The sequence below is a fragment of the Lactuca serriola genome, chromosome 6, assembly GCF_051521515.1.
Source record: "Lactuca serriola cultivar US96UC23 chromosome 6, Lser_US96UC23_V15, whole genome shotgun sequence".
Classification (NCBI taxonomy): Eukaryota; Viridiplantae; Streptophyta; class Magnoliopsida; order Asterales; family Asteraceae; genus Lactuca; species Lactuca serriola.
In genome coordinates this window covers 33379911-33397642 of record NC_136413.1, presented here as the reverse complement: position 1 = coordinate 33397642, position 17732 = coordinate 33379911, and positions in this window count along the sequence as shown.

The following is a 17732-nucleotide window of genomic DNA, read 5'->3' as shown; positions in this document are numbered from 1 at the left end:
CCAGGATCCATCACTCAAACCTAAGTAAGACAACATAGAGTTCACCATTTCCTTTAGAACACTATTTTTCCTTTCAAAAATCCTATTTTGTTGAGGAGTATATGACACAGTTAATTCATGTATAATTCCAATAGATTGGAAATAACTAGGATCATAATACCATCCACCTCAATCAATGTGAAGTATTTTGATTAAATCATTTTATTGCAATTCAAATTCATTTTATAAATTTTGAATTTATCAAGGGCTTCATCCTTGGAATGTAACAAGTATACATAGCAAAAATGAGAATAATATGTATTTCTTATTTCCTAAAGATTGAGATGAATGCAAATCACATAGATCACTGTGAATTAATTCGAGCATAACATAATTCCTTTTACCATTAGGAAAAGGTTGTCTAGTTATTTTAGTTAACATGCAAGTTTTACATTTTTCTATGTTAACATCAAAAGATGGTATTAATCCATTTTTAGACATATGAAGCATTCTTTTATAATGTACATGTCCTAAACGAGCATGCCAAAGGAAGGATTCATCAATACTAGAACAAGCCATATATATATATATATATATATATATATATATATATATATATATATATATATATATAGTTTGCAACATTATTATTTACATTTAACTTAAACATACCACAAGTGACATACCCAAATCCTACAAATGTACCATACTTTGATAAGATACACTTATAAAACTCATTAACTTGTTTATAACCACATTTATTTAATACACCAACAGACACCAAGTTTTTCACATTCTTAGGAACATGTATTACATTACTAAGATGAAGACTTTTTCCAGGCCTAAATAACAAAGACATAGAACCACGACCAACAACATGTTATTTGTGATGGTCTCCCATATATAGCACATAACCATCATTTACTACGTCATACTCCTTAAACTATTAGGAATAAATCCGAGATGACGAATGCAGAATATCATGAACAATCAAGAATCAATCACCATAATATGCAAGTAATCTGATAAAAGGGTTTTTGTATATTGATTATCTCATGAACGTATAGAGAAAAACCCTAATCTGGTCAAAAGCTTACACCAAAAGTAAACCTAATGATTATTTATAGGGAATAATAAATATCTACCATAAATATAAAATAAATGCCTAATATAAAACCAATGCCTTAGCAGAGCTCGATTAAGAACTTCCACTGTAAAGACACCGTAGGGAATCATAAAATGATTAACCCTAAAAAGGCTTCCCTAAATAACCAAATATGCCATATCAGTTTCAATATCTCAAATACTCAACAATCTCCCCCTAGATGTTGAAAATGATGAAGATCACGATTTCCGATCTTCTTTGGCATTTCTCCCCCTAAATTGTGATACTCATCAGTACATGGGGTCTTCAAAGTGAGAGAAATAAAAATAATCTTCTAAATACGAACTCCCCCTTGAATAGTCATCTCTCCCCCTTGAATCTTCAACAAATACCATGGAGAGAATCCGGAAAGTTCAAAAATTAAAACCGGAAAAATAACAAAAAATAATTTTGTATTTTTCGATTTTTAAATTTAGACAAAAGAATAGAAAAGAAGCAATTATTTAGAAGGGTTTAAAGAAGAATAAGACCAAAGAAAAGATTAGAAACTAAAATATTTTGGAAAGAAGGGGTAAAAGGTGGTAAAATCCCAAGAAATTGAAAGAATTAATAATCTTGGGTAAAATCTATGAAGCTCTGAACCTCAGGGGGTTAAAGATGAAAATATATGCCATTATCTTCAATTTAACGTTGAAACTGTCAAATGAGGGGTAGAAACAGTCGATCTATGCAAACAGTGGGGACCAGAATCGAAAGTTGTATCATTTTCTTCGTTCAATCAGATGAAGACGCTTCTTTGACTTCTAAAAGTCAAAATTGTGTAAACAAGCGTATGGGATACGCAGTGAATCAGACGAGCAACGAACTGGAACTCAAAGAAATTCCGATCAAGAACATTTACTAGTCATAATTTCGAGACCATATTCAATTCCGATCAACATACAAATTTCGATTGCTTAAATTCAGAACTCGATTTTGAAGCACGCAATTCCGATTTGATTTTATTCCAACAGGAATTCCGCCCCCAAGTCAATCCACAAAGAATAATCATCATCCTATACATAAAATGTTTCAGGAATTAGTGTTACATGATATATATATATATATATATATATATATATATATATATATATATATATATATATAATAGAACTAGTATTTCCATAAATAAAATTTTGAGCTTGTTATGGTTTTGGACCTTGATCCTTAGATCCTTGTCTAGTAGTTCAGTTTCTAGATGTACTTGTACCATTCTTGTTCTTCCTCAAACAACAATCATGTTTCATGTGACCCGGTTTGTTGAAATTCTAACACACAAGTTTTTCCTTCTTGTTAGACCCTTTCTGGTTGTCATCTTTTTTCTTCATTTTTCCAGACTTGATGTTTTTCTGATTTTTTCATCTTCTACCATATTCATATAAGATCCAAGAACTTCTTTTTCCTCTCATTTTCCACTTTCTTGGACACTTGGGGCCTCCCCAATTCATAAATACTTGCCAAGTTGCACTAGAGACAACTCGTCTTTTTAATGTTTCAATGCGTGCTTGAAATCTTTCCATGATGGGGGCAATTTGTCAATGACACTAAATATAGAAATGCATTCATCCATTTTCATCTTGTGTTGTTCAAATTGTCTCAGAATCCTCATGAATTCATTGTATTGTTGCATGACAGGCCTCGAATCCACTATTTTGTAATTGTTAAAATTACTAACAAGAAATTTATTACTTAATGCATAATCTTCCATGTATTTGGATTCAAGGGCATCCCACAGATCTTTTGCAGATTCATGATTTTGATAGATATCAAAAAGGGAGTTAGACATACCATTCAAGATGTGACCATGACATATATAATCATCATTTTCCCACTTACAACGTTTTTTGGTGTGTTCTAACATTTCATTCTCTTGGGCTTCTGGTATAGGGATACTCAAAACATGCACAACCTTCAAAGTTGTAAGAAGAAAGTGCATCTTCATCTAAGAATGATGAAATCTGTTTCCTTCAAACTTATCAAGTTTCCCAAACTTGGAACTCGTGTCCCTGACAGATGCAACCATGGTTATTCTTTACAAAATTACAGATTTCAAATGTTAAAAACTAAGGATTTTGGAGTAACAATAATACTTGGATATTGCTTGGATCGTGATAACTTGACTTTCCAAAATCTATAATTCATCCCTTATAGCCTAGGGTACACGAATTTAGAAGTGGGATAATCCAATAAATCTTATTTGGATTACAAGCCTAATCCAAATCTTAAACACAAAATACCTTGTGATGTTTTGTGTACTTGAGAGACAGAAAACAGATAACGATCAATTTCATATGTACCAAAGTTTTACCCTTTTGATGGATAATTCGCTCTTATTTATACACGAAAGAAAAGTGGTTAAAATTGGGTACCTTTAAAATTGCGCCAAAATGATTAGTTACTGCACATATATAAAGCCTACATCATCAAGATGTCATCAGTAGACTTTGTGGCGGGAAAATTGTGACAACCTGATACTTTTACACTAAGCAATCGATCCATATATCTATAATTCACTTGAATTTAGCATCTTTTAATAGTATATTGAGTCCATGCTATTGTTTTAGGCTTAATATAACATAGATATGGACCTTAGGAAGGGTGTTGCATCACAAAATCCAACCAAACCCATCAAGAGAGGTGTGTGCGGCTACACACCCAGCAGCAAACCCCTCCAGCCTCACACTCAACCCTATATAAAGTAGAGGACCCCCTTCCATTCACTTTTGGCTGCATCCTTTCTCTCTCTAAAAAACCACCCAAGAACACCTAGAAGACTCCCAAAATGTGAAGAACACCATCATTTTACTTGTCATAGAGGTGAAACACTTGAATCCAAGCCTCAAACTCATAATGTTCTTCATGTTCTTCATCCTATGAAGGAGTGCGACCGCACACACTCATAATACCCTCCAAAGTGAGAGTAAGGCCGCAAAATCGACACATGGGACTCGAACAACGAGTGTACGGACGCACACCCCTGTGTACGGCCGCACACACACCCTGTATGACCGCACACTCTAGTGTGTAGCCTCACTCACAAGTCTGGCCGCATACCCCAGCCGCACACTCACCTTTATGGCCATACACACACCCTAATACTCATATTTGGCCTTAAACTTGCATAGATCATTGGGTATAGAACATGGTGTTGGATTAGTGTCTAAGTCCATAACTATTTTGGTATGTACTTGACCCGATGGTGCATGGTCCTTTTGGGTTGCCTTCACCAAAGCAACTTGATTGGAGAAATATATAGAGAGAGAGGATAATATGATTTATTAATATGTTATAAGAATAATATATTAAAGGAGAAATCATATTTGTTTAATTAATATTGGTCGATAATTAATTAAGAATTAGTTTTGTGATCAAATGTAATTAATTAAACTAGAGGGGCTGATTTGTAATTATGTGATAGTTACAAAATAAGGTAAGAATTATCTTATAAGTATGGTGGACGAATTTAAGGTTGGAAAGCCTTAGAATTCGAGTATGATAAGGATTCAAGGATTATCTTATTGGTTGCTTAATGGATAATCAACTAGATAAGGATAATGACTGAAACCCTATCTCTACACCTATATAAACAACCCCAAGGTCATGAATTCGTGTATCCCTTCCCAAGAAGTCTTAGAGACGAATTCTAACCTCCCTCCTCTCTCTATATACCTTCTCCACTTGCTTATGGTGTTTGTGAGCCATTAGAGGAGTGACACTTGTGACTCTCTGCTTTCCAAGGTCAATTCAATGAGGAATTGGATTGTTATTGCTATATAACAATCAAGGTATGTTCTTAAACCTAATTACATGTGAATTCTGATTTCCATATGCTAGTATTAGGGTTCAAAGTCTTGGATTCAAAGTATGTACAATAGAGAAACCTAGATCCGAGCTTTAGGGTTTGTATGAGCACATAGGATGTCTTATGACCAAAACCCATCAGTGCTATCAGAGCTATGATTGGTTTCTATTGTATTGATGATTGATATGTTTAAAAAAATTTGATTTTTGGTGTTCTGCTTGATGGACTCGGCGAGTCCCACTGTGGACTCGGCGAGTTGCCCCTACTCGGCGAGTTCCAGAGGGTGACTCGGCGAGTCGGTGCGTCAGATAGTGCTTATCTCGGGATTTCTTGCTGTTTTTGCATTGGGATAATTACCTTATCATGTTAGATTAATATTAATCCGATTATATGATATATTTGACTATAATTTTAATCTAATTAAAGATATTTATCAATTAATAGGATAATTGTTTCCTTATAAGATAATTGATTAATTATTTTAAATAAATTGATAAATTATTTTGCAAGAAATCATCAAATATGGATAATTATGTGATTAAATGTTAATTTGAATTATTTGTTATTTGATCCTTGTTGTTGTGAAAAGTTTCATATTTGGCCCTTTAGGTTTTATAGTTTAAATTTGAACCCCAAAAGTTTTGTTGTTTTGAAATTTAAATAGTTGAAACCCTAATGTTTTGAAAAAGGTTTCAAAACTTGCCCTCAAGTTTTGGAATTTAAATTTTGATTAAATAGTTTAATTTTGATGCATATTTAAATTCTAAACCCTAATGTGTTGAAATGTTTCAAAACTTGCCCTCAAGTTTTGGAATTTAAAAGTTGATTAAAAGTTTAATTAGGAATCTTAAATTCTAAAACCCTAGTATAGTTTTGAAAAGGTTCAAATCACACCCTTATGGTTTTATTAATTAATTAAGGTGTATAATTAAAAGAGGTTTAATAAATCCATAAAAGTTTAGGTTAACCATTTAATAGATTAAAAGTGTAATTGTTAAAGTTAACCACATAGTATTTTAAAAGTTATAAAATACACCCTATACTATATATAACATTAAAAGTCTAACATTATATATATGTATAACTAAAAGTCAGTCTTACCGTTAGTAGGCCTCATTCACGAAGCTGGTCTATAAGGGGTGTTTAAGGAAATTGCCTATAAAATGGCGATTGAATGGGTATCCACTCTTACCCACCACACTCTTGACCAGTGGAGGGTCGTTAGCCGAACGGGTAGGATAGGACGAAACCTTCCTTTATAAGTATAATGAAGTATAAAAGTAACTAAATGTTTTCAAAATTCCCAATCTTAGTTACTTAGGCAAAAGTGAATTGATGCAATTCCATGAAATTACACTTTGTGCCCTTGCGAAGACGTTAGTGGAGCGTGTGTGGTTAACCGGCACACTAAATGGGTCTAAGCAAAGGTAGCAAAGGGTGACTCAATGTTTGTCATAATTCGGTGGAGCGTGTGTGGTTTACCGGCACATCGAATAGGAGACTGTAACATGTGAGTGCACCATGTAAGTTTGCATGGTTATTCACACCCGCTTTGTGATCCTCGGCATCCCAGTCATAAACAAGAGGGGCATATCGAGATATAAACATGCCATTGAAAGTTCAATGTATCTCAAAGAATCTAGGAGTTTTCATAGATTTAAAACTTAAATTTCTTTTTCGTTTTTCATGGTGGAAATTAGTGAATCGTCATTCACTTACCTTCAAATATTCTGCAATTAGGGTTACGGCATCCCTCTCCCGAGTTGTAGAATATTGTGTTGGGTCCTAGCCTTAGTATCTCATTTGGGTAATTTACTAAGGACTCATTCAATCAACTAACTTGAATTCGTTTTCTCCCGTATTATAGATGTCAAAGTTCGACAACTATGGTCTTCCCAAATCCCGTGGAACAAGCATTCCACATGAAGATGATATTCCACAATTCGATCGAGGATCAAGAAATCATGCTTCACTTCCTCCTCCTCTTACAATTATTCTCCCTAACCCACAAGATTGTAAAATTGAAAGGTTCAATATCACTCAAGCCCTATTGGCAAGTAAACATAAAGAAGGAAAGTCGGTGTGTGCACACGTCCTAGGGATGAAGTTGCGCATTGATAGACTAAGAATGATGGGATCCGTTGTTAGTGAAGAGATGGCTGTTGATTGGGTTCTTCAGTCACTTCCCAACTCATATAGTGAGTTCGTAAGAGAGTACTATATGACGAACCACAACGTGACCCTTATAGATCTCACCTATATGCTTATTGCTGCCGAATCAGCAATGGTTTGGCGCAATAGAAAAAGCAAGGTTGATTGGTGAATCTGCCTTCAAGACCTCTATGGATATAGATAATGGCAATAAAAGACATGCAATGATCGAAAAGTTTGACCATAAGAGAAAGGCGATGTCTGAAGTAGTTCCATGTGTTGTTCCAAAAGAGTCAATTTGCTTTTATTGCCAAGAGAAGGGGTATTGGAGACGAAGTTGCCCTAATTACCTAAGAGATCTAAGAGATGGGAGAGTCAAAGGTATGACTACGCTTTAGGTAAAAATCCACTATCTAACTCCATTAAGTTCCTATTCATTGATTCTTAATACATGATGTAATAAGATTACATTTGAGTGTTTTGTAGGGTCGGTGAAAAGAAAGGAAGCTTGATAAGAGAGCAAGATGAATCTAATCACAAGAGATGGATCTCGATCGCATGGACTTGAAGATTAGATTTTGAGCTTAAAAAGTTATGATAGATTTGTTAGAAAGTTTCTTTTGTACATAGTTTTCAATGGATTTTGCATTGTAAGGACAAATTTTTCCGCTGCTTTTATAAATAAAATAAATTTTCATTTGACTTATTTATTTATTTATTTCCTTGCAATGAAATCGTTATGAAAATTGGTGTTTGAATATTTCTACAACAAATGGATATGATTCTTATTTATGGTGTTTATGGAAAAGTCGAGAATTTACCAAATAGGGAGAGTTTCTCATCGCCCAAAGTTTCAATCAGACAGAAATTTGGAATCATGCAACTTGGTTGCATGATGAATGAGAAATTCATATTTGGAAATTAGACCAATTCGTTGACAAAGTGTCAAGTGAAGGACTAGGAGATCAAGTACACAAAGTAGCGTGTTGATCAAGACCACCATAAGAGTAACAATGATATTCGTCATGATTTACTAAAGGTTTAGTAAATATGATTATACTTACAAGATTAAGTGTAATTCTGAATTGATTAAAGGGTTTAGATCAATAGCAGAACGAATAAGAAGAATCAAGTAGGCAGAAAGATAAAAGTTTCTCCATTCTAAGAAGAAGGGAGAGTAGCTTTTATGCTTTATGATATGTCTTAATGATTAAGAACCATATCTCAATTGATCCTCTAAGTGAGTCTTGGTACAATTGTATGTCTAAGAAGAGGAATCAAGAATTGAAGAAATGGTTAAATCAATAAGTCAATCATACTTCGTTCCAAAACAAGTCTTAAAGTTAAGATTGTGACAATGAGTGAAAAGTATTAAGAAGGTTTAAAACATTCATTAAATGTGGTAAGTTGTGATGTCTTAGATAAGACAAAGACCAACTAGGACCAATTTATGAAGAGTTTTGATAAAAGCTACACTAACTCTTGAATATTTGTTTGTCAAGAAATGTATTGACAAAAGAATCGTATATGTCAAGGAGTCAGTGGGAGTCTTAATGGTCTTGAATAGTTTCAAGAACAAATCAAATAAACCTTACCTATCATCACTAGCACACGAGTTGAGGTTGACAACCTATCATATTGACATTATTTTGATTATGTGCTGTTCCAATTGAGTTAATTATGCATATGAGTTCTATGAGTTCTCATCTTGAATGCATAAAAGGCAAGGCACCTTAATCAATGAAAGGTACATTGATAAAAAAGGGTGAGATGCTTAACTACTTGGAAGACGTGGTGGGCAGCTGTGCTACCATGAGGCAAGAAATCAAGATTAAGAAAGCTCGATCCATATGAGTTTGAATTTGTCGTAAACGTTGGTTTTGACAAATTCACATGGATAGGAACATTTACACCGTTTAAAATCTAAGTGTCATAAGATTTCCTCCTTCATGAAAATGATTGTGAAGAAATGCTTTCACTAAGAGAGATTTTAAGAAGATAGTGATTGTAAAATTGCATTCTCAAATTAAATCATGGTTACGGCATCCCTTTCCATAATTTGAATTGTGAGGTTTGGCAATTAGTCTTAATTGTTTAGACACACATATGAACTATCGAAGGCAAAGGTGTATAAGTTCAAGAAGCATTGATAAAGGATTATCAAAGCACTAAGTATTAGAAACATGAACTTAAGAAATTCAATAAGTATTGTCCTTCTGGAAGTTGAGATGTTTATGAATACATGTCGAAGCTAGTGGGAGCATAAGTGTTATGTTTTATAATAATCATCAAGATAGTGGGAGCATAAAAGTTATGATTGTATGATTATTAAGGAAAGTATTGCAAGGTTAGCAATATTAATTATAGAAAACAAGAGTCATACTTTGCAAAGTCGCAATAGTTGAAGAGTTGTTTTGCTATAATTAAGGGAGAGAATATTATGCTTCATTTCAAATCTAAAGGTTTAGGTTGAGAAATGTTAATAAAATTTAGTCAAAGGTACAAAGTGTGTTCTTAAAATTTCGATTATGATTACGGCATCCCTCTTCACTATTCGAATTTTGAGAACATAGCAAATAAAACATTATGCGTCGTGTCCCATACGCTTCGGGTATAGGATCGATTGCAAATGCTTTAATGTTTGACCATTCTAAAATTTTCCAAATGTCTAGCGCATTTAGAGGGAAAAAGGACAAGAATTGGTTTTGACTAAAACAATTAAACAACTATCAAAGGACAATCCAAAGTTCGACGAGGATTGGTCGCTTGTGAGTAGTTGGAAGTATAGTATTGGAAAATATGGAAATGTTTCCATATTGGATGGACTATATCGACATTGTTACGAATAGATAAGATTCTATTAAGAATGAGTTGTTATATGGAACATATGGAAGTGTGTCCATATTGGGAATTGAATATTGAGAAATCTATGATTAGATTAGAAACTTCTATGCAAAAGGATGTTCAAAGAATGTACTTTGAGTGAGAGACATCACGTCTATCATTGGCAATAGTCTTTATGACTTTGGTGCAGTGACATTACAAAAGGATAAGTTGCATAGAATGTTAGAATCTAGCATATTCTATAAGTAACAAGAATTTGATATTCTTTAACTTATGAAAAACGGATTTGGAGTTGTGAAATGAGAAGGATTGGAAATGTGTTCAATGTGATCTATTTCACAAAGTAAGAACCATAGGTAAACATTGTGTGCATGCTAGGAGCATGGGACAAGTGTTGGAATTCAAGTAAGAAGTTGATTACCCGAAACGACAAATAATGAGTAATCGATATGGTGATAAATAAAAGGAGTTTTATTTATACTCAAAGGTTTGAGGCCATATGGGATTAGTATTATTCTTGTGTTTCACATTTGCATGTTTTGACTTCCAGAATAATTGAGTTTATTAAGAATAATCGAATTATTCAAACGGGCCACAGTCGTTCATATGTTGGAAGTAGATATGAATGAAGACTGCCGTGAATTGGTGTGTGGATTGTCTAAAAGAGTATTAGACATAAGCAAATGTTTGCTGCAACGTTCATGAGTGCTTATGAATGTGATTTGAGCATTGGATTAGACCCACGCTCACTTGGATCACTCCATGGATTGTATCGCGAGTGATTAGTGAGACGATAACATCTTATATTCTTGAAACCGAGATGTGTGAGTTGTATCTTGCAAATCGGTTGCACATTGATAATATGTAAACGCACTAGTAACTTGGTGTTATAAAACATATTGTTGTGTGTGATTCGGTGCGTGAGTACAAGCAAGCATTGTATCAAAGTTTATCCGTTCCTTTTATTCAAAGTAGGATAAAAGCGATATCTTTGGGCCCCTCGATGGTTTAGTGATGACAAACGTAAATGCTCGGCCGGGCTAGGGCTAATTTGATTTGTTCAATTAGTCAGTCATCATAAATCAGAAATCGAGAAGTAGTACAAAGAGAATGATTTGAAATCATATCTCATATGATATCTAGAATGGAGGAATATATGATCCCTTATCTAAGGACACGCGTATTTGATATGATCAGAGTTGACAGCAGCTTTGGAAAGCTACGATTGCAGATCGGGATCCGAAGTCATACGCAGAATAGTTGTTAGACTTATCCAAGTGGGAGACTGTTGGATTAGTGTCTAAGTCCATAACTATTTTGGTATGTACTTGACCCGATGGTGCATGGTCCTTTTGGGTTGCCTTCACCAAAGCAACTTGATTGGAGAAATATATAGAGAGAGAGGATAATATGATTTATTAATATGTTATAAGAATAATATATTAAAGGAGAAATCATATTTGTTTAATTAATATTGGTCGATAATTAATTAAGAATTAGTTTTGTGATCAAATGTAATTAATTAAACTAGAGGGGCTGATTTGTAATTATGTGATAGTTACAAAATAAGGTAAGAATTATCTTATAAGTATGGTGGACGAATTTAAGGTTGGAAAGCCTTAGAATTCGAGTATGATAAGGATTCAAGGATTATCTTATTGGTTGCTTAATGGATAATCAACTAGATAAGGATAATGACTGAAACCCTATCTCTACACCTATATAAACAACCCCAAGGTCATGAATTCGTGTATCCCTTCCCAAGAAGTCTTAGAGACGAATTCTAACCTCCCTCCTCTCTCTATATACCTTCTCCACTTGCTTATGGTGTTTGTGAGCCATTAGAGGAGTGACACTTGTGACTCTCTGCTTTCCAAGGTCAATTCAATGAGGAATTGGATTGTTATTGCTATATAACAATCAAGGTATGTTCTTAAACCTAATTACATGTGAATTCTGATTTCCATATGCTAGTATTAGGGTTCAAAGTCTTGGATTCAAAGTATGTACAATAGAGAAACCTAGATCCGAGCTTTAGGGTTTGTATGAGCACATAGGATGTCTTATGACCAAAACCCATCACATGGGACACTTAGTCTTAGTAATTCCATGCCCTTAGGAAGGATTTCCCCTCATGTTTAGTCATGAAAACACCTTAACTCTAACTTATATATGTGTCACCGTATGATTAATAGGGGCTGCTTGCGTTCAAAACATCTGTTGACACTCAGCAGCTATACGAATCGCAAACTTGAACCTTATAGTAAACGGTGAGTTCATACCCCTTAATGAACCTTTCTAATGTTTTCATATGTTTTAGGGGGGGATACAAGTCAAATATACATTTTTATGGAAATCAATCACATGTGATTTACTATCCGTAGTTCAAATCACATGTGATTTATCACTATGCTTTATAAAAGAACTTTACGCTTTCAAAACTACTTTGGAAAAATAAACTATTTTCTAAATGCTTTCTTTGGTCAAGATTTTTATTAAATTACTTTTCGTTTAAAATGTATCTACACTAATATATTTATATAATTAAGACTTAAAGGGCTTAGGATCGATAGCTCGCCTTATTTCCTGTTCTTGTTTGATGTGGGCTTAGGGTATTTGTTATCCGTTCGACTGTCGTTGATTTCTTAGTTATATATCATGTATATCGGTGTTAGATACGAGCATTTTCATCTCATTCTTTGCCTATATTACTTAATTGCCAAGAACCATACACACTAAGTTAACTATAATAGGTATAGTTAAGGTCACTACTACTTGTTACCGCTACTACTATACATACTATAATTTATACTATTACAAAACGATACACGAATAAGAGAACACACTATGAACTACATAAAAGACTACTACACTATAATACAAGAGAAAACACTAACCCAGAAGATAACACACTAACTCCTTACAAGATACTCTACGTGCTACATAATGTGACCAGAGCTTTCTGGAAGGAAGGCGACGCTACATGTATAGATCTATACGGAGCAGACACTATTAGATCCCGACTGTTAACTTCAGTCCGAGCCGAGCAGGCCCAGGGATGGCACTACTTCACTACACTGTGCATGACCGGGAAGGTCATGGGATCCTCTATTACTCACACTATTGGTCACATAAAAAGGAATACACTATATCCACACTAAAATACTAAGACTAAAGTCTCAGTTAATATCCCGAAGTAAAATAAGTATCTATTACTAATGGAAGTTCGCACCACTATCACTGCCAACAGGCATAACTTTTCTTTTACCTACACTACATACTAGAGATTTAGTACCCCACTTTTACAACAAACAGTTTTCAATGATAAAACTTACATGCAACTTAGAGTCTTTCACTTACGATGTCTTTTCTGGAAAATATAGGATTTTCTAGAGTTTTCTACTACTTATAAATGTAAATTGCAGTTTTTCACACTATATGTTCTAATACATTTTATACAAAATTCACACTAAATTCTTATAAACTCACCAGCTTTATGCTGATACTCGTTTTCAAAATAACTTGTATCCTCAGGTCAAAGATAGACAGGTATAGGTGCAGCATTTTGGAGAAGATGGAGCATACAAGATCCATCTTTTATTTTTGTATTACTTTTGGTGTCTAATGAAACCTTACAGAACACACTTGTAATTAAACTCACTATGAAATGAAATGGTTGTATGTTTCTTGTTTTTACTATTATGCAATTGTGATGATACTGTACATGACATCCTCCACCCCGAAACGTATTCCGCCGTTATCGGTTTTGGGGTGTGACAGATTGGTATCAGAGCATTGTTTATAGTGAATCAAGTATATCAACCTGTAAAAGATATACGAACTATAAACACTTCGGGACTAAAACACTCTGACCAAGAATATATACCGTTAAGTACTAAAATATTTAACTAAGTATATATACACATCTCTATAAAACACAGAAGTCAGTATCGCACTAGAACAGAACAAAAGTATTAAGATTGTTGGACCGCACAATTGGGCTTAGAGAGATATAGCTAGTCACATCTGGGGGGATGTAGCCTGATCAACTACATTTTCCTAGGAGTGACTAGCATGTGCCTAAGTTTGGTTGTAGTGTTGCAACAAGTCTAAAACTTACCAACACTACCACAATAACGTTAGAATAAGAATACTATAGGAGTATTCTGTGCCGCTAAAACATACATATGTAAGAAACTAAAAAGGGTCGTTACTGGTGGAGCAATAGTTGCTAAATGGATACTTTCCGATTACCTGTGATTAGGGCGTTATAGACTTAGAATCTGTGATCTTTGCTTTACTTCCTGTTCCTTGTTTGGTTGTGGATTTACAGTTAGGGTCACTTATTCGACGGACTATCCTGCCCTGGTCACATGTAATTAGTATGCATTATACAAGTATTGGTCTAACTCGTGACGATCATCTTATAAGTATTTTAGGTTAGTACGTCTATTAATCTTCCTTTCCCCTTTTCTCGCGTAGATATCATGACCGGTTTCCACCTTCCCGGCGATCCGTACTACCCAAATCAGGGCAATGGTGGATGGCTCGACGAAGAGTCGGATGATGATAACCAGATCCCTCTGGATGATCATCGAGCAGAAGGCTTTTCGGATAGCTCCGACTCCGAGCCAGAAGTTAACAACCTACCTCCTGAAGCTCCGAACCCCAACCCCCGTCCGACATTTCAGGGTCCCACTCCCCTATGGGCAATATCCTTGAACCGATGGAGCGAGGAGAAGGGCCAACCTTTACCTTTCAATGGAGACCGAAGCTTCTACAACCTAAGCGAAGGAGGATCAGCGGATCGGGTTCTGCCCATCATGGTCCGAAGGATTGCCAGGAATGTCGAGCAGGGTCAAGCAGCTATTGGTCGAGTTGTAGAAGTGGATGCCAACTCAAATCTCAACACGGTTCGCATCCGCCAACTTGAAGAAGCCATGGGCAGGACAAGGAGGACCAACGAGGCTCTGCAGCATCAGCTAGCTGCATCCCGAGCCGAAGTTAGGGAACTCCGAGCATGCCAAAGGACTCATGAACGACACCTTCAGGAAGTTATGCATCAACTAGCGGATCTGAGGGTTTGCCCAACAAGTAACCGTCACCCGTAGAAGACGTTTAGTTACCTCACTCTTTTGTTTAAAGGACTAGCTTTCCCTCGCTATGTTTCGTAGATCATTTGTCTATAAACATTCCTAGCTTAAAAGTACTCTAACTAGACCTCTAAACTGCCAACATTTTCCTTATGGTTTGATGTAAAACCTACTGTTAGGTCATTCTTCATGAGCTTGTATTACATCATTAATACCAGTAAATTGGCAGTTAACTACTCTATTGTTATGAACCTCGTTGTGATCTTTGGATTATGATGAATTAATCCATGCAACGCTCTACGCATTTTCACAATAGACTCTTACTATTGCTATCATTTCTATGGTCTTCCAGTGAAAGATGCCTCCTCGAAAGCGTCCAAACAGAGGAAGACCAGCAACTCAAACCCCTCCTCCACCACCTCCTCCTCCGCAGTTCGATCCAGTGGTGTTCCAAACGGCTGTGACCGCAGCTGTGACAGCAGCCATGGCTCAAATGAACTCTGGTGATGCGAGCGGTGGCAACTCTAGATTTGGTGAAGTCCATCAAAGAGTGCAGGGATGTACTTATAAGGACTTCATGAACTGCAAACCCACTTTCTTCGATGGTACCGGAGGAATTCTAGCATTGTCTCAGTGGTTTGAAAGAACCGAAGTTGTCTTTGAAATGTGCTCTTACCCCGAAGAGAGCAAAATCAAGTTCGCTACTGCCACCCTCACTAACAGGGCCTTGACATGGTGGAACGGCCATGTCAGTGCACTCTCCTTGGTAACAGCCAATGCCATGGGCTGGGACACTCTGAAAAACCTCATGAGGGGAGAGTACTGCCCTAGGGGCGAAATTCAGAAACTTGAGGAGGAACTCTGGAACCTCAAGATGAAAGGGACTGACATAACAGCTTACACGGTCAGGTTCTGCGACTTGGTGGCTATGTGTCCCAACATGATCCCTTCTGAAAGCAAGAAGATCGAACGATACATATAGGGTCTAATGCCTCCGTATCAAGGAAACGTTCTAGCCTCACGCCCTACCACCTTCGACAGCGCCAAGCAATTGGCCCAGAGTCTAATCAATCATGAAGTCTCTTCCACTCCAGCAACAACAATTGCAACTACCACTGCACCACCCGATTCAGCTGACAAAAAGAGAAAGCGTTGGGATAAGAAGAAAGGCAAGAAAACTAAAACCTCCTCCAAGGATCAGCAAATTGTGGCGGTCCATGGTGCCACCACTCCAACCACTCCTGCACCGACAAAAGCTTTTGTTGGGAATCTGCCCAAATGTCCCAAGTGCCCATACCACCACAACGGCCCCTGCCGTGAATTGCAGTGTTTCAACTGCGACAGGAAGGGTCATACTGTCCGATTTTGTAGGGCCCCTCCCAAACCTATCTCGCAAGTTTCCGGTTCGGGAGTGACCCAGACTTGTTATGGCTGCGGTGAAGCTGGTCATTTAAAAAAAACTGTCCGAAGGCTGGGAATGCTGGGGGAGCTGGAAGACTACTCGCTATTGGTCACAATGAAGCAGTGGCGGATCCCACAGTAGTCACGGGTACGTTTCTTCTCAACAACTCTTATGCCTGTGTCTTATTCGATAGTGGTGCAAAAAGGAGCTTCATAAACCAAAACTTTAAACACTTACTCAAACAATCCCCGCAACCACTAAAAGAAACATTCATCGTAGAAATGGCTAACGGGAAGACCGAAAGCTCTAATGAAATCTACATAGGTAGTACCCTCACGTTAGACGATCACTAATTTCTAATCGACCTTATACCAGTCTCAATCAAGAATTTCGATCTCATTATTGGTATGGACTGGTTGAGTCTTCATCGTGCCGATATCCTATGCTTTGACAAAGTCATTCGCCTGAATCTTCCTAATCACGAAACTCTATTGATCTATGGAGACAAACCCGGTACGAGCCTTCGTATCATCTCCAGTATTCAGGCCCAGAAATACTTGCGTAAGGAATATCGCGCCTTTCTTGCTCACATCGTCGACACAAGTCAGAAAGTGAAAGATCCAAAAGACATCCCCGTTGTATGCGATTTCCCTGATGTCTTCCCGGAGGATCTTCCAGGTCTACCTCCCAAACGTCAGGTTGAGTTCAGAATCGACCTAGTCCCAGGGGCTACCCCCGTAGCTAAGTCGCCCTATCGTTTAGCGCCTGCCGAGATGCAAGAACTATCCGGTCAACTTAACGAGCTGCTCAGCAAAGGCTTTATAAGACCGAGCCTCTCACCTTGGGGAGCTCCGATCTTGTTCGTGAAAAAGAAGGAAGGATCATTCCGTATGTGCATCGATTATAGGGAACTCAACAAACTTACGGTCAAAAACCGCTACCCTCTTCCTCGTATAGACGACCTGTTCGACCAACTGCAAGGGGCGAGCTACTTTTCCAAGATTGATCGTAGGTCCGGGTATCACCAGTTACGAGTGCTTGAGGAGGATGTTCCGAAGACGACCTTCCGAACCCGTTACGGGCACTACGAGTTCGTGGTGATGCCCTTTGGACTGACTAACGCACCCGCGGTATTCATGGACTTGATGAATAGGGTATTTCGTCCATATCTAGATTAGTTCGTCATCGTCTTTATTGATGATATACTCGTCTACTATCGGAGCGAGGAAGAACACAGAGATCATTTACGACGAGTCCTGGAAACCCTACGATCAGAGAAGTTATATGCGAAGTTCTCTAAGTGTGAATTTTGGATCC